At 41.7% G+C, this 19,588-nt stretch overlaps 1 protein-coding gene across 1 annotated transcript in view; it reads right to left on the bottom strand.

Annotated features, from left to right (window-relative positions):
- The window catches only part of LOC140482871 (ALK tyrosine kinase receptor-like), a 1,059,465-nt gene that overhangs the window by 426,639 nt on the left and 613,238 nt on the right, over positions 1-19,588 (bottom strand). The window lies entirely within an intron of this gene.

Raw genomic sequence — 19,588 nt, 5'->3', positions numbered from 1 at the left:
CTGAAAGTTTTAATCTGCATATTTTCCACACCTTCCCGATATCCTCTTGGAGTACTGTCTGCAGGTTGGAGAGATCATGCTCCCACTTGATCATTTCTGATCAAAGCTGATTGGTTGGGAGACACTATCATGTTTCTCTTGTCCTTGGCAAATACTGCTTTTGCTTCAGTCCCTCAGATTGTACAACAGGAATTCCAGCTAAGAGTCCAAGGGCAAGCTTTTCCAGATTTCCTCTCCATTCCTGTGGTAGCTCAAGCTTCAATGTACAGTTCAGCCTTTCAGACAAGGACAAGTAATGAGAAATTCTTCCTTTGACAGATATAGCATGCACTTCTGTCTGTGCAGTTGACATGGCTAGGAAATTAGGGAGTGGAATGCTAATGCAACTACTAGATTAAACAGCCTTGGAGAAGCCCCCTCAAAAGACAAGTGGATTTTTAACATGCTCTCATGATTTCCCCTCCATGTGGGTTTCCGGAGTTGAGATTCTGCCCTTTCTGTTCACATTGTTGTGATCCCAGCTCTTGTTACTACTGTTCAAGAGTCATCACGGAAAGACTGAAGCGACTGGGCTTGTATACCCTTGAGTTTAGAAGACTGAGAGGGGATCTGATTGAAACGTATAGGATTATGAAAGGATTGGACACTCTGGCAGGAGGAAACATATTTCCGCTGATGGGGGAGTGCCGAACCAGAGGACACAACTTAAAAATACGGGGTAGACCATTTAGGACAGAGATGAGGAGAAACTACTTCACCCAGAGAGTGGTGGCTGTGTGGAATGCTCTGCCCCAGAGGGCAGTGGAGGCCCAGTCTCTGGATTCATTTAAGAAAGAATTGGATAGAGCTCTTAAAGATAGTGGAGTCAAGGGTTATGGAGATAAGGCTGGAACAGGATACTGATTGGGAATGATCAGCCATGATCATATTGAATGGCGGTGCAGGCTCGAAGGGCTGAATGGCCTACTCCTGCATCTATTGTCTATTGTCTATTGTCTATTATCTTAGTCTGAAATCTAGCATGGTAGATCATTTTTTGTTTCATTTTCTTAATTTAACATGGTAGTCTTCCACTGAATCATAAGCAATCAATCTTGCAGGTTTGGTTTTAAAGTTAAACAGATGTTTATTACACAAAAGAAATGAAGGTAAATAAGAATAAACCAAGCTAGTTACATATTAGATAATTTGAATGATTTCAAAACCACAGAAAAATATAATTTCATCCATTCCTAACAGCATCACTTTGGAATTCTACAATATAAAGAGCTCTATTACATCTAAAGTTAACTGCTTCTTTTCAATTCCCAGTGATGATAGCTTGATACTCTCTTTCTTGATTATTGACATTCTTATGGACCAGGCCCGACTCCCTCAAACCATTTCAAGAAGGTAGCCCAGATCCTAACATTGCTAATTGTTTTGAGCAGGTATAAGGTGGATATTCCAGGAGTGATGCCGCTAGTCAAAACCCCTAGGTTTTAAGCAAAACAGAATTTATTAAAGAGTACCAAATGAAACACAGACACAAACAAAAGAGAACAGACTACAGAATAACGTAACCTGTCTGAAAGCCCAACAGATTGTCCCAACTGTTCCAAATGCCTGCAATTTGTAGCATCGATAGTCACAGGTGAGGTGCCGGGAGACTGGAGGTTGGCAAACGTGGTGCCACTGTTTAAGAAGGGTGGTAAGGACAAGCCAGGGAACTATAGACCAGTGAGCCTGACCTCAGTGGTGGGCAAATTGTTGGAGGGAATCCTGAGGGATAGGATGTACATGTATTTGGGAAGGCAAGGACTGATTCAGGATAGTCAACATGGCTTTGTGCATAGGAAATCATGTCTCACAAACTTGATTGAGTTTTTTGAAGAATAACAAAGAAGATTGATGAGGGCAGAGCAGTAGATGTGATCTATATGGACTTCAGCAAGGCGTTCGACAAGGTTCCCCTTGGGAGACTGATTAGCAAGGTTAGACCTCGTGGAATACAGGGAGAACTAGCCATTTGGATACAGAACTGGTTCAAAGGTAGAAGACAGAGGGTGGTGGTGGAGGGTTGTTTTTAAAACTGGAGGTCTGTGACCAGTGGAGTGCCATAAGGATCGGTGCTGGGTCCTCTACATAAATGATTTGGATGCAAGCATAAGAGGTACAGTTAGTAAGTTTGCAGATGACACCAAAATTGGAGGTGCAGTGGACAGTGAAGATGGTTACCTCAGATTACAACAGGATCTTGACCAGATGGGCCAATGGGCTGAGAAGTGGCAGATGGAGTTTAATTCAGATAAATGCAAGGTGCTGCATTTTAGGAAAGCAAATCTTAGCAGGACTTATACACTTAATGGTAAGGTCCTAGGGAGTGTTCAGAAAAGATTTATAAGGATGTTGCCAGGGTTGGAGGATCTGAGCTATAAGGAGAAGCTGACCAGGCTGGGGCTGTTTTCCCTGAAGCATCAGGGGCTGAGGGGTAACCTTATAGAGGTTTACAAAATAATGAGGGGCATGGGTAGGATAAATAGACAAAGTCTTTTCCCTGGGGTCGGGGAGTCCAGAACTAGAGGGCATAGGTTTAGGGTGTGAGGGGAAAGATATAAAAGAGACCTAAGGTGCAACCTTTTCATGCAGAGGGTGGTGCGTGTATGGAATGAGCTGCCAGAGGATGTGGTGGAGGCTGGTACAATTGCAACATTTAAGAGGCATTTGGATGTGTATATGAATGGGAAAGGTTTGTAGGGATATGGGCTGGGTGCTGCCAGGTGGGACTAGACTGTGTTGGGATATCTGGTTGGCATGGACCGAAGGGTCTGTTTCCATGCTGTACATCTCTGTGACTCTATGGCTCTATAACTGTCCCTTTGGCAAAAAGGTAAAATCAGACACAGCAGAGAGACTTAGCATGGAACCTCCTTCCACTGTATCTGTTTCTGTGGATTCCCCAGCTTAAACTGGAAAAGCAAAACAGGTCAGGCAGCATCCGAGGAGCCAGACAATCGATGTTTCCGGCATAAGTCCTTCATCAGGAATGATTCTGACCTGCTGTGCTTTTCCAGCACCACACTCTCGACTCTGATCTCCAGCATCTGCAGACCTCACTTTCTCCTAGCCGCTCTGGACAGCCAGACTGCGAAAACCAAAACAATCCAGAGGAAAGTTGAGCTGGGAGAACTGGCCACTCTCCTGTCATTGTATAAGTGCGTTTTTTTCAAAACTTGAAAGCCTTCTGCCTTTTTACGGCCTTAGGCAATCTCTTAGCTCGAATTAAAGAGTCTGAAACCCAGATAAATAGGCAACTCTGACTCGTACAATCCTTTTCAAGAAAACCAAAGACAACCTAACCTGGTTGAAGGACCAACATCGTCACAACACAACTCAGCTTAAAGTTACTTTGTTTCAAATAACCTCTTCAGGGTTCTAACTAAACAGTTTTGCTCGGTTACTTTTAAACTAACCCCTAACACTGAGGCAACCCATTTCTTAATTGTTCTGAACTAACTACTTTTGCAGGGAGAAATTGCTCTTATATCTGATTTTATGTGAACAGCTTATAAAGCTTTCCAATTCTTTTAGCTTTTCTCTGCACAAAAAAATTCTTAATTCTTCTAAACGAAAAGCAAGCAAAATAACTTGCAATGTTTTATCTCACCGATAATAAAATTCTCACAATGCAATCAAAATTCCTACTATCATCCCAGGAAGGTACCAAGTCACGAGCCATGAACTGGTTTACAATCCTGGCTTCAGAAGGCAAAACACACATGCCACTAGTTCATAACCCAAACTCCAAAATGAATGACATTAAAATATATGAATCACAAACCTTACATCATGATTTCTTAAAATCCTATTGTAATAGGTTTCTGTTAGACTTCTTGTATCCTCTTTTGAGCATGGTTATGCTTGTTGTGGATTTGCTCTGTGTCAACACTTAGGCAAAATACAATCTGAGATTAGTTTTCCTGCAAACCATTCAAAACACTCCTGGATTTTCTTTTTCAACGGCTATTTTCTTTGTCTCAAATACTGAAACGTCTCATGCTGAAAATAAGGTTTTAATCAAATACAAAATTGAAACAAAATTGTAGCTGGTTAGCCTGCTCATAGAGGAGTGAGGTATGTGGCATACAGTTAATCCAGTCCATGTATTCTGTCGCTAAATTTGTGATACCTGTTAATTAATGCAATGCTTATATGCAGTCAACATTATCTAAAGGGTCCATTCAGTCATTATGACTGGAGCTCTTAAAGGGGAGGTAGGGGAGACACAGTGTCACAATATGAGTGGTGAGGATCGTGAAAAAAATGAGCTTCAGCTGTGATACTTAAAGAAATGTCCAAACATGCAAACACAAAACGCCAGGGATCTCATATACTGAACTACAGATCTTAGTGCAAGACCACAGAAACAAAGAAAGATCTTGTATACTGAGGGGGTTGTGGAGTGGTTGAAGATCCTCCAAGAAGGCGATCAAAAGGTACTAGGACCAAATAGTTGTGACTGATATTGCCAGCACTACTGCTCCAAGATCATAGATACATTGCAGAAGAATTTTAACAACCTCATATGAGTTGTCAAGTTTACTATCTCATTTTCCTTCCAGTTGCATGAAAAGCTGCAGCTACTATTCCATTTACTAGACCCCTACCATCAATTAGGTGTCACACCTAAAATGTACATGTTTTATCCCACGCTGGCAGGGTTGACATTCCTGTGAACCTTTCACTGCCAAACCTAGAGTCGCCAAGGAGGAAGTGTATTTCAGGCATGAATCAGTGTCTTCGGCAGAGCGAATATAGAAAACGTCAATAAGTCAGTAAGGAAACAGAAAAAAAATAGCAAGTGAGTACTTACCACTGAAATTACTAACTTCCAACAGCATGTTTTTGCTTGATACACATAAATAGGATGTAACTAGTCTATTATATTCATTTTCTGTGGAAAATAACTCAGTCTTTTCAGTTTCAGACTGAAGACCAGAATTAGAAGGGTAAATAGGCAAAGTCTTTTCCCTGGGGTCGAGAAGTCCAAAACTAGAGGGCATAGGTTTAGGGTGAGAGGGGAAAGATATAAAAGAGACCTAAGGGGCAAGGTTTTCACACAGAGGGTGGTCCGGAATGGAATGAGCTGCCAGAGAATGTGGTGGAGGCTGGTACAATTGCAACATTTAAGAGGCATTTGGATAGGTATATGAATAGGAAAGGTTTGGAGGGTTATGGGCCGGGTGCTGGCAGGTGGGACTTGATTGGGTTGGGATATCTGGTCGGCATGGACGGGTTGAACCGAAGGGTCTGTTTCCATGCTGTACATCTCTATGACTGTATGACTCTAACCTGCACCAATCTAAACCTTTCTGCGATATTTACATTTAGGAGCAGTATCAGCTTGGTACTTCTTTCTACATTTTGTTACTGGATCCTCAGGGAAAAAGCCTTGCCGCAATTAAACAGAACAAGTATGTGGTTCCCTACAGTGTGGAACCAGGCCATTTGGCCCAACAAGTCCACACCAACCCTCCAAAGAACATCCCACTTAGACTCACCACCTTATCTTACCCTTGCATTTCCCTTGGCCTGCACATCCCTAGACACTATGAGGAATTTAATATGGCCAATCCATCTAACCTGCACATCTTTGGACTGTGGGAAGAAACCCACACAGACACAAGGAGACGATACAAACTCCACAGACAGTCACCCGAGGGTGGAATTGAACCGGGGTCCCTGGTGCGGTGAGGCAACCACTGAGCCACTGAACAAGTTTATAATTTGCCTGCTTGTTTCTCTGAATGAAGAATGATTCAATTTTCATTGAAAGAAAAGATGACAGACAGTCCAAAATCCTGTCTCTCAGACCCTGCAATCCGGTAAATCTACTTCTAAGTGAATAGTTCAATATATATTTTGGAGGTGCAGGAGTGCACATTCAGGGTGATTGAAGAGAATCTGGTAAAGCATTAAAATGTTCAGTCAACCAAGTGTAAACCACTAAAACATTGTTAACCTTTGTAATCATCTTGTTGGCAAACTGCATCGAGGTTATAGTCATTATTTTAATAACAAAACAAAACCCTGAAATATGTTTTAAACTGTTGTCAACTGGGCAACTGACATACACTGACTTAACAATGAGCATGACACTTTAAAAAGTGAGCATTCGTTCACGGTGACAACCATATACTCGCTACAACACAATACAGAATAAGCATTCGATGAGAAAATTGTGGCAAACTGCCCATTTGTTCTCCTGAGTCAGCTCCTACTTTCTCAGTCTTAGCCAGAACCAAAGCATGGTCTAGTGTGGCAACACTTATTGCAGCAGAAAAGACAGTAACATCTGAAACAAATTTCAATTTGGTTTGGAGTCACAGAAGGGCAGTAGATCATTTTTTGATAATTAAGCTGATTTTAGCTTATTCAGCTACTTAACACAAAACAACTGAAATTCATATAACGCTTTTAATATAGTTTAACTTTTCAAGGTGCTTTTCACAGGAATGCAATGACAAAATTAGATTCCCCTACAGTGTTAAAATATGCCCTTCAGCCCAACAAGTCCACACCGACCCTCTGAAGAGTAATTCACCCAGATCCATTTCCCTCTGACTAATGCACCTAACACTATGGGCAATTTAGCATGGCCAATTCACTTGATCTGCACATCTTTGGATTGTGGGAGGAAACCCACACAGACACAGGGAGAATGTGCAAACTCCACACGGACAGACAGTCACCCGAGGCTGGAATCAAACCTGGGTCCCTTGCACTGTGAGGCAGCAGTACTAACCACTGAGCCACCATCCACCACACAGTGGGTTATGAATCATAAAAGGAATGACTAAGACAGATGACATAATGCTTGGTCAAAAGGTGGGGTATTGAAGAATTTGTTAAAACAGGAGAGAAGTTGTGAGGTGGAGAGGGACCGAATTCCAGACTTTTTGGCTTTAGGCAACTGAAGCCACAGCCATCAATAATAGAGTTATTAAGATCAGGAATACACAAGTCATCAGATTTGGAGGATTACAAATATTTCATAGGGTTGTCGGGGGAAGGAGGTACAAAGAAAATAACAGTAACCTTCTTTCATAAAATAGAATAAAGAACTGCAGATGCGGGAAATCTGAAATAAAAACAGAAATTGCTGAACAAACTCTGTCATTATATTCTTTGGTTCACTTTACCTTGTAAGGTAAATTTGCAACACTATTCAGAAAAATGCATGCATTTAGAACATGGAAGATCAGCAAGGGTGGACATTTTATGGGTTCAGGATGTGAAGGCCCAGTTGTGAAGATTTGAGTTGGGAAACAGGAAGGCAGAAAAAGATTAGATACAAGAATACTATTAGGCCATGAAGATCCTGTGTGTAAGTGTCTCACTGTTTATGTAAGTGCCTCAGAATGTGTGCCACTGTGTGTGACGGCCCCACTGGTACCCTGGACTTCAGAGAATTTATCTTGATTTTGAACACGATAGCTATATATATATTCAGTCTCAAAACTGGATACTGGAGAGTCTAATTTAACTGCTGTTTTCTTAAATGTGAAGAATATAGACCTGGAAATTATGAATATAAAAATTAGAATGGTTCATTTGTAGGCTACAGCAGAACTGCTACATCATCAGTAATTCAGATTGATTTCAGGCTGTGTTGTGAATGTAGGTATACTTCAAAAAGAGGCTCGAGAAAATTCCACTACATGGCAACAACCTAATGTGAGTTCAGGGCTAACAGGAAACATCCAGTTAAAGTTTCATTTGGAAGGAAGAAATTATGTGATAGTGGTGATCAGTCATCCTGAAAGCAACAACTTGGGGTGGGGAGTGAAAAGGACCATCAGATACTAATAATAAGGCACAATTTTTGGTCTTAATTTTAGAAACTTGAATGAAAACTGCACAGGTTCTGCAATGTGTGGGCGATTAATTTTGTTAGATTAATGTCCAGGTTGTGAAGGCAAAAAAACATTCCCTTTGGATATTATCATCAGCAAGACAAATACCATCAATATTAACAATAACAGCAACATAACTGCCAGCACTTGGAATAATATCATCAGCATTAACATCTTGGGGCTAACACTATTAAAATTCGCCTTATTAACACTAATTCTAATTGATATTAATTTTGCAAACAACATTGTGACTAACAACACCAAAACTAAGTTTACTAGAAATAATAACAGCAATTTCTTCATTTGAAACTAATGTCAGTATTATTAAAGCTAATAGTGGCAGCACCAAAGCTCAACAAATCAGTCATCAGCATCAATGCTAACAACACTGGCTTTGTTAATTTTAGGAATGTTAACAGTTAAGGTACTAATACGACCTGAAGTTAGAAAACTGGGACCTTTATGCTGCCAATTTTTAGAATTAATTTCCTTCTCTCATTTTTAGCATGCTTGTACAAAGTCATCAATAAGAAATGCGTATATTTTGGAAATAGAGATTTCCAGCGTGTAAAGAGGCCCTTTGACACATTGTGTAAAATATTTAAATATGTTAAAACAATTCACTGCACCATAAATAAATGCCTGTAATACCAGAGTATGCTGCACTTAGTCCTTTTCTCTTAGAAACAAATGCACCTTAGCTGACCCCTTGATCCTATGTAGAAGCATTTGCAAACGGTGTTGTCGTTATCAGCAAATGAGCCACATTGCAGAAAAGGAATGCTTCTGCACCTATCTCTGCATTGTAATATTCCTTCCTAAATTCAAAAATGGCTAGCTTCCAATGACTGTTTAGCAAACGTGATGTTATTGTAGGCAGCACACTTGGCATTTCTCCAAATTGCTCAGGTTTTGCAACCTATTCTGTAATTTTTGAGGTTTAACAGCAGATTAAGCAATCTTTGCCAGCCAAGTGAACCTAGCTCAGCCTACCAGCCACTGCGGAATAATTGTTAACTTTTTAAAGCTGTTAACACCAATTAATATTAGTCAGCCATGGTGCCCAAGTATTATGGACTCTCTTTCTGAATAGAATTGAGAACACACACTTTGAACAAACCAGTACTGCAACATTAGCCTATGGAGGATCTTAACTGCTTTCTTGAAATTGCAAAGTATGCAAATTATTACCAAAACCTTTTTGAATTTGTGCTTTATTGTGATTTACATTTGATGCATGAAAGTGAAGTTGTTCTGGAAAATAGTAGTGGGGTGGTTACTTTTAATCTGAAACAGGCTTCAAGTGAAAAGGGTCTGGATTAACTTGACTGAGAAGTGAGTCAGATGCAAGCCTCCAGAATTTCTGAAGCTCTGGAGACCCTGGACAAAGACGTGAAGATGAGAAAGAATGTCCTTTTCCACAAATGGCAGAAGATTCTAAAAATGGATGCTCGTCAGGCTTAGAGAGAGGCTCTTGAGTTCATAAGCTCCTGGAATTCAATTTAATGCAGTAAATATTTTAGCATCTTGAATGAACACCAAGGATGTAATTGATGCTTTTTGCCATTTCTCTCAGCAACAGCTGGCAATGTCTTTCTTCTCCTTCTCCCAGTATACCGATCAATACAACCTCCAGTACCATCCATTATGTCCACAGACTAAAGCATATCTTGTTTCCCATCCCAAAAAAATCACCTACATGCACACAGCAGGAATCAACAGCGAACAGTTCCCACACAGAAGCAGGCGCAGAACAGGGACTGCTCAGGATGAGTTCTTACTCACTTATGAAATTCATTTATTCCTGGGATATGGGCATCACTGGGTGGACTAGCATGTACTGCAAATCTCTAAATGCCTTGAGAAGGTGATGGTGAGCTGCTTTCACAAACTAATGTAGTCCATTTACGGTAGGTGCACTTATATTGTTAGAGAGAGAAGGTTTTGACCAAGTGACGGTGAAGGAACTTTGCATTCTAGCAGCTCTTTCCGAATCCACAAATGATCTTGCTTTATCCCCCTCTTTTATTGTTTGCAACTGAAAACACTTGACACTTACACTTGTAATTTTAGTAGCCTCTCGCTAATATTCACCTTCTTCTGAAGAAGGAAACAGCCTAAAACATGAGGGCAAGGAGTGAGACAATGAGTGACACCCAGCATCATGATTAACTCCAAAATGAATGAACAATCTCTCACATTCAGTGAATCTTCGAGTGCTGGTTAAGTAAAACCATAAGGCAAAGGAGCAGAAATGGCCATTTGGTCCATTGAACCTGCTCCATTATTCAATCATGGCTGATACATTTCTCCACTCTATTCTCCTGCCTTCTCCCTCTACCCTTGATCCCCTTACTAATCAAGAACATTTCTATCTCTGTCTCAATTATCACTCAATGATTTGACCACCACAGCTTTTAGTGACAATGAGCCCCACAGTTTCATCAAACTCTAGCTGAAGAAATTCCTCTTCATCTCAATTATGAAGGATTGTTCCTTCACTCTGAGGCTGTCGCTCAAGTTGTAGTCTCTCCTACTAGTGGAAACATCATCTCCTTGTCCACTCTATCCAGGCATCTTAGTATTCTGTAAGTTATAATGACATGCCCTCTCATCTTTTTAGATTCCATCATGTACAGACCCAAAGTCCTCAACTGTTACTCGTATGACAAACTCTTCATTCCTGGGATCATGATTGTGAACTTCCTCTGGACCCCCTTCAAAGCTAGCATATCCTTCTTTAGATACACAGTCCAAAATGATTTAAAAATTACAAATGCGGTCTGACTAGAGCCTTATACAGCCTTGGCAATGAATCTCTGCTCTTCTATTTTAGTCCACTTGAAATGAAAGCAAATACTGTATCAGTCTTCCAAAATGCCAAATGAACCTGCATGTTAACCTTAAGTGTGTTCTAAACTGGGACTAAGTCTCTTTCTGCTGCAGATTTCCAAAGCCTTTCCTCAGTTAGAAAAGTCTACTCACCTCCATTTTCCTTCCAAAGTGTAAAACCTCACATTTGCCCACATTGCATTCCAACTGCCACTTCTTTGCCCACCCTCCGAGCCTGTCCAAGTCCTTCCACAACATTCTCAACATGCCCACTTTCTCAACATTAAATGTTCCACACCTATCTTTGTCTCATCTGCAAACAAAGCAACAATGGCCTCAGTTCCTTCATCCAGATTGCTAATGTATAACGTGAGCAGTTGTAATCCCAACATTGCTGCTGAACTCCATTAGTCATCGGCTGCCATCCTGAAAAATATCCCTTTCTCTTTACTCTCTGCTTTCTGCTAGTCAGCCATTTCTCTAATTAAGCCATTGCCTTGTCTCTAACACCATGAACTTTTATATTTTTTCAGCAGCCTCCTGTGCAGCACCTTGCCAAAGTGTAGTGATTGTAATGAGTTCAGTCAGCTGGATCCCATAGAATATGAGTTCCCTGATTGGGGCTGTTAACCTGGTCCAATCAGGGAGCACTATTACAGAATAGTCATTTCTCATCAGGCTGACAGATAAAAAGAGGAGTGTTGAGACAACTGACTCAGAAGAGGTAATACTAATGTCAAGGACTGCTTGTATGTAAATAAAGGGTGATTGAGTGACAGGATACCAGCCTCTGTGGAGTACTTCACAAAGGCTTTCTAGAAATTCAAATAAGTCATGTCCACTGGCTCTCCTTTGTCTAATGTCCTCGTCCTTAAGAATTGCGAAAGACTTGTCAAGTATGATCTTCCCTTGCCATAGCTGTGCTGACTCAGTCCTATTTTACCATGCACTTCCAAGTATTTGCAATCTCATCCTTAATAATGGATTCCAAAAATCTTACCAATGACTGATATCAGGATAAACAGCCTATAGTTTCCTGTCTTCTGCCTCCCTCCCTTCTTAAACAGGAGTGTTACAATAGCTATTTTCCAGTCCCTTGGCACCATCCCTGATTCCGGTGATTCCTGAAAGATGATCACCTCTGTGGGACAACAAAATAATGGAGCTATCTTTATAAATAGGAGGCCTTAAATTATTATACTGTTTCCCCTAGTTCTAGATTTCCCCACACGGTGAAACATCTGCTCAACATCCACTTAGTCAAGTCCCCTCAGGATCTCACATTTTGTATTCAGATCATCTTTCATTCCACCACTTTCCAATAGAAATCAAACAAAACTGCTCATTCCTCATAAAACAAGCCATTCATCCTGGGAATCAGTCATGTGAATATTCTCGAAACTTCTTTGAATGCAACTATATCCTAACCTCAGTAAGGACACTGTAGACCATACTCCTGATATGATTTCTCTAAAACCAGAGACAGTTGTAGCAACAATTCTCTATGTTTATGCTTTATTCCTCCAGTAATAATTGTTAATGTGCTATTTGCAGTCTGAATCAACTGCTGGACTTCCAAGATTAGAGTGGTGCTGGAAAAGCACAGCAGGTCAGGCAGCATCCGAGGAGCAGGAAAATCAACGTTTCAGGCAAAAGCCCTTCATCAGGAATCCACAGTCCACATCTGGGCTTCCAAGCTAACTTTTTGTGATTCATGTACCAGGGCTCCCTCATCCTCTGTACCTCTGAGTTCTGTAGCCTTTCTCCATTTAATTGTAGCTGAAAATGTGTTGCTGGAAAAGCGCAGCAGGTCAGGCAGCATCCAAGGAGCAGGAGAATCGACGTTTCGGGCATGAGCCTGATTCCTGAAGAAGGGCTCATGCCCGAAACGTCGATTCTCCTGCTCCTTGGATGCTGCCTGACCTGCTGCTCTTTTCCAGCAACACATTTTCAGCTCTGATCTCCAGCATCTGCAGTCCTCACTTTCTCCATTTAATTGTACACTACATTTTTATTCTTCTTGCCAAATTGTATAAGTTCACATTTTCCCACATTTTACTCCATCTGCCATATTTATCCCCAGTCACTTAGCCTTTCTCAATCCCTTTATCAAATGTTTTTGTCCTCAAATCAATTTACCTTCCTACCTGTTCTTATGCCATCTGTAAATCTGGCAGTCATGTATTTGGTCCCTTCATCTATAGAACATACAGCATTACAGTGCAGTACGAGCCCTTTGGCCCTCGATATTGTGCCGCCCTGTGAAACCAATCTGAAGGCCATCTAACCTACACTATTCCATTCTCATCCATAAGCCTATCCATGACCATTTAAATGCCCTTAAACTCGATGAGTCTACTACTGTTGCAGGTAGTGCGTTCAACGCCCCTACTACTCTCGTGCTAGCCATCACCTTCCTAGGAAAATGGCTCTCACTGTCTACCTGATCTAATCTTCTGATTATCTTATATGTCTCAATTAAGTCATCTCACAAACATCTTCTCTCTAATGAAAACAGCCTCAAGTCCGTCAACCTTTCCTTGTAAAACTTTCCCTCCATACCAGGCAACATCCTAGTAAACCTCCACTGAACCTTTTCCAAAACTTCCACATCCTTCCTATAATGCGGTGACCAGAACTGTACATAATACTCCAAGTGTGGCCATACCAGAGTTTTGTACAGCTGCAGCATGAGGTCATGGTTTTGAAACTCGATCCCTCTACTAATAAAAGCTAACACACGGTATGACTACTTAGCAGCTCTATCAACCTGTGGCAACTTTGAGGGATCTATGTACATGGGCACCAACATGTCATTAATACAGATTGTGAATAGTGAGGCTTCATTGTTGTGTATTGTGGCATTTGCCGACCCATTTTCCTACTTGTTGCTCCTTATTAACTCAAAAATACTCTTTCTGTGCTAACCTGTTACCTCCTACACCATGACCTCTTATTTTGTGCACTAACCTTTGATGTGGAAGATTAACAAATGCCTTTTGGAAGTCTAAGTACATTACATCTACACATTGCTTGTTACTTCCTCAGATACACTTGTTAAACATAACTTCATTTTCACAAAACCATGCTGACCTTACCTGATCATATTATGATTTTCTAAATGTCCCACTACTCCACCTTAATGGTAGCATTTCTCCTTTGAAAGATATTAGACCAATTGGGCTGTGGTTTTCCATCTATTGTTTAGTTTCAATGTTACAAATTTCTTCTGGATTTTATGGTCATAGAAAGCATGACAATCTTTTTTGGAAGAAATAAATCATAACTATATGCAATGTAGTTATCCTATTTTTAAATGTCACGACCAGAATAAAAAAAAGTTAATGCAGATCTAAATATACATATGTTTAGTGACTGTTTCAAAAATGCCTTTAACAGCTCCATAAAGCTAGTTGTTATAATCATGTGATTGGTTTTAGAAATAATCTTCTACAAGTTTCTTAAAAGTAATTGAAAAAAGACAAATTTATATGTGTTCCTCCTAATGAGATTGGACTGTACTCCCAATTCCTCCACCTCTGTCGGATCTGCTCCCAGGAGGACCAGTTCCACCACAGAACACACCAGATGGCCTCCTTCTTTAGAGACCGCAATTTCCCTTCACACGTGGTTAAAGATGCCCTCCAATGTATCATGTCCACATCCCGCACCTCCACCCTCAGACCCCACCCCTCCAACCGTAACAAGGACAGAACGCCCCTGGTGCTCACCTTCCACCCTACCAACCTTCGCATAAACCAAATCATCCGCCGACATTTCCGCCACCTCCAAAAAGACCCCACCACCAGGAATATATTTCCCTCCCTACCCCTTTCTGCTTTCCGCAAAAACCGTTCCCTCCGTGACTACCTGGTCAGGTCCCCTACAACCCACCCTCCCATCCTGGCACCTTACCCTGCCACCGCAGGAACTGTAAAACCTGTGCCCACACCTCCTCCCTCACCTCTATCCAAGGCCCTAAAGGAGCCTTCCACATCCATCAAAGTTTTACCTGCACATCCACTCATATCATTTATTGTATCCGTTGCTCCCGATGCTGTCTGCCGATGCTGGGGAGACTGGGCGCCTCCTAGCAGAACGCTTTAGGGAACATCTCGGGGACTCCTGTACCAATCAACCCCACCACCCCATGGCCCAACATTTCAACTCCCCCTCCCACTCTGCCGAGGAGATGGAGGTCCTGGGCCTCGTTCTCCGCCACTCCCTCACTACCAGACACCTGGAGGAAGAATGCCTCATCTTCCGCCTCGGAACTCTTCAACCCCAGGGCATTAATGTGGACTTCAACAGTTTCCTCATTTCCCCTTCCCCCACCTCACCCCAGTTCCAAACTTCCAGCTCAGCACTGTCCCCATGACTTGTCCGGACTTGTCCTACCTGTCTATCTCCTTTTCCACCTATCCACTCCACCCTCTCCTCCCTGACCTATCACCTTCATCTCCTCCCCCACTCACCTATTGTACTCTATGCTACTTTCTCCCCACCCCCACCCTCCTCTAGCTTATCTCTCCACACTTCAGGCTCTCTGCCTTTATTCCTGATGAAGGGCTTTTGCCCGAAATGTCGATTTCGTTGCTCCTTGGATGCTGCCTGAACTGCCGTGCTCTTCCAGCACCACTAATCCAGAACCTGGTTTCCAGCATCTGCAGTCATTGTTTTTAACTGCTAAATTATTGTGTTAGAAGTTTTTATAGAAATGGTAAAGTAAACCTACACAATAGAGTTGCGAATTACATTTATCTTATTATAAAATGTGTTAATATTCTTCTCACACAATGTATGGATTTGGTGTCACATTTTTAATCTGCAATGTGAGTTTTTGACTTGCTGTTAATTGTTGCTTCCTCCAACTCCTATCCATCCCCATTTAAAGAAGCTTGGTCACATGATTCCCACAGTTTTGAACCCAAACATGACACAATTTTGATATAGCTAACAGTCTTGGGTCAGCATTGTTCCATACAATATGTACTGAGGAAACTTACACCTCTAACTTTGTGCGATAAATAAAAAATTGCTATTGGCTTTATTTGCGCACTCTAGGAGTTAAAACAATGCTTCCTTGCATCAAATCAGAAAAGTGCAAATCACTTTTACGGAGAAATGAAATTTCCTCAGAAGATATTTGAAGGAATACTTAAAGAGAGGTAGTTGCCTCCAACTCATCATCTGTTGGACACCCAATCAACCCACCCCATGACGAAATTCCATATCTCCAACTTAGGACTTTTGGTTTCCATCTCGAAAAGCAAGAACATTGACAAACTGGTATCCACTGGGTGTTTTCTATTTAAGTTGTTACCAATTGAATAACCTCGTTATTTGTTTTGATTTGATACCTTCTTGCAGTTTGCAAGCATGCTTGCATTGCAAGATTTCCCTGCATCTAAGAGTATTTGAAAAAAAACTTTTACAATGTCAGAGCCCAAGGGATTATGGGGTAGGTGGGGGGGGAGGGGGAGGTGAAAGAAAAAAGCCTCCAATGTTTTAAACAAATAACCGAACACTTCAATCTCAATCTGCTTACTGACAAATGGAAAGAATAGGAAAACAGCATAATAGCAAGCATCATCCTGAAGATTGATTTAAGGCAGGTATTCAGAAGTCTCAATCATAGTCAACAATGCAAAGCAAGAGCATTGGAAGCTTCTTTAAAGTCATTAATACTTCTCACAGATTGAAGTGACAGCTATCATCTTTTACGATAGATGACATGATTGTTCATTCTGCTTTCGCAATTGACATTTTTGTCCATATTCTTAGTTGTGATTTCAAACAGAGCTTTCATATTCTTGTAATTGTTAAAGCTGTCTCCAAAAAACTTCAATTAATATTGGCATGTAAATGTACTTCTCATTTCAGCAGCAATTTTAAATTCTCCATGAAGATCAAATCTGCTAATGCCACAAACGAAAGAATCCTAATGGCTCTTGCATTCTTGAATCAGATCAAAGGAAACACATCAAATACTTTAGTAGGACAGAACTTGAAATATTGCTCAATAAAGATACATCTTGTCAAAGTTCATATGTTCATAGCACTCAACAGGACAATTTGCAAGAATACCAGTTCAAGAGGAATACAAACATTATGCCACATCGCAGGAGATTATTGATTGGTGCCAATCATAGTCCACTTGCCAACCAGCACCCTCCTTCCTTTTAATATAAATATTGGCGTTCTCCAGAATTAGTATTCTTGAAAATTCTCCTGATAAGTACAAGACAAAAAGAGGATTAACAAAATATATCTCAGCAATACTCAAAACATTTATCGTGATAAGCAATTCCTCACTCAGGTCTGCTCTTCAGCCTCTTTCTTGGAGTTCCTTTATGATAAATTAACATAAAGATGAGTGTTTCTGGCATTGTGAGACTATCCTTTGTAGCAAGTGTTGAGTCACTTTGCTGTTTATTGAAGCCCATGAAGACACAGTGTTGAATTTTTCTCAGCAATTTAGTCAACAGTAACAGTAACTTGATGCCAGCTGAAATCAATCACTAAGTTGACATTTAAGTGTGAATCTTCACTATTATTGCAATTACACATACATAGTGGGCAGCACGGTAACACAGTGGTTAGCACTGCTGCCTCACAGTGCCAGAGACCCGGGTTCATTTCCCGACTCAGGCGACTGACTGTGTGGAGTTTGCACATTCTTCCCGTGTCTGTGTGGGTTTCCTCCGGGTGCTCCGGTTTCCTCCCACAGTCCAAAGATGTGCAGGTCAGCTGAATTGGCCATGCTAAATTGCCCGTAGTGTGGGGTAAATGTAGGGGAATGGGTGGGCTGTGCTTCGGCGGGTCGTTGTGGACTTGTTGGGCCGAAGGGCCTGTTTCCACACTGTAAGTAATCTAATCTAATCTAATCATATTGCAGAGCAAGGTCATTAATATAGAAGAGATCTCCTTGTGGTGGGAGGAGAGCAAGGATGATCAGTGAAGGGGTTGGGAAGATCTTTGACATCCCCAGGAACTTTCTAAATATGTCTATAGGTGTTAGCGAGGGACGAATATCTCCAACATTCACTGTCAAGTACCACAAACAAAGTTATTGCTCCAGATGATGGTAGTTTCTCAGTTTCCTCATAAAAGTACAGTCTAAGACCACGAGAGCAAAACAGCCTGAGAATAGGTGAACGTTGCAAATAATAGATTGTTGCCTGGGTTCAGCAATTTGGTCACCAAACGCTTTCAGGGCAGAATTCTATAGGGCTCTGAGGGATGCAAGTTATGGCGAGATTACTGTAGAATTAGTTGAGAAGTCCAGTCAGGCTGTTCTTAGCATATTTTATCTTTTATATTTTGCGTAAGTGGCATGGTGAGTTTCTTGTTAGGCAGCAGCAAATTACTAACTAATAGCTTGTCAAACACCTCATTATCACTCCAACTTGAGGTCATTAATATTCATTTTCCGACCTGACAAAGCTTGCCAAACAACCAGAAGTTGGGATTTCTCAATATGGAAGTCCGAGCAGGTACCTGGTGATCTCGGCTCACTGCTGTCTGCGAAGAACCTCCATGTTGTTTAGCACCAAACAGCATCTCAAGGCATAATCCATGGGCACCAGCTGCACACACCCATGGACAATGGCATCTGGATTACCCAAACTGTCACAACCATCAGGACACTTCTCAGATCCACTTGCAGGATGCCAGGGAAGCATAGATTTACATTGCAAGGCTCTGTGACAACTTGCATCGAAAGGTCAACGCAAGGACACATTGCACACAGCAAGAGACAGCTAGCTCTTGGATTGGAGCAGGCTGTATCTCAGGGCTGCTCAATTGTCTCTGAATACTTGTTCATTCAGCTCCTACCTGCAAGCTTATAGCTTCCATGCCTTGCTGTACGATGCCTGTTAGCATGTTGGTGTTTCAGCCAGAGCCACAGGCTACTGCCACTTAGTGCAGAAACACATACTGGCTACTGGTCAGTAAAGATCTGTCCTGGGATGGGGGAGCACCTTGCTGTATAGAACACTGAGATGACAAGCTAACACCTAGAGCATGCATTAGCTGCTTACACTGCAAATACACCGCATGTTTATTCAACCAGATGACTATATTGGAAAGTGGGTGGGTCTAGTCTGCAGTGTATACAGGGGCTATTGTCAATAGGGGGTCCCAGTTCCATCAGTTAGGGGCCCAGTCCTTACACAGGCTTGGGTCTTGGCCATGGTAGCCATTGGTTGAGCCAGTCAGGGTTGGGGCTTCTGTACGGCAGCAGTCTGGGGAGTGGGCAATGGTCAGTCCTGTAGGCCAAACCAGGATCAGGGAGGGAAAGCTTCTCTAGAGATGGGAACAAGGATGGTACATAGGAAAACTTAAAATGATGGATTGTGTGCAGAACAGCATTGGAGGGCATAGGAGACAATAGGAGGGGAGTTAATGGCAATGTCCATCACATGGTTTCTGCAGCAGCAGAATACAGGAGGAGGGTGGCATTGTTAAGGTGTAATGTTGGGTTTCAAGGGGCAGGAAGTACAGTTAGAGTAGAAGCTGATGCTGTGGGTCTCCACCTGAGGGGGGGGGGGGGGGGGGGGGAGGGTTAGAACTGGTGAACATGGGCTGTTAGGGTGGAGTGAAGTAAAATGAATCATGGTGGTTTGGTGGAGTGAGGCAGTACCAGGTGACCGGTAGTGTCCAGGTTGAGCCATGTTCCCTGTCATCACTTGCCATTCGCTTTGTGTGAAATATAAGTAGAAAGTGAAAGGAACAGTATCACTCTGATAGATGAAAGCACAGGATTCACGTCTGCTGGACATTGGGACATTGAAGCATGCGTTTGTAAACTCCAGCTACCTTTCATTTATAATAATTTCTTTGCAAATGTGTTATGT

Source organism: Chiloscyllium punctatum, chromosome 11 (genome assembly GCF_047496795.1).
Source record: "Chiloscyllium punctatum isolate Juve2018m chromosome 11, sChiPun1.3, whole genome shotgun sequence".
Lineage (NCBI taxonomy): Eukaryota > Metazoa > Chordata > Chondrichthyes > Orectolobiformes > Hemiscylliidae > Chiloscyllium > Chiloscyllium punctatum.
The sequence above is the reverse complement of the archived record's forward strand: the minus strand, read 5'-3'. Positions and strand labels throughout refer to the sequence as shown.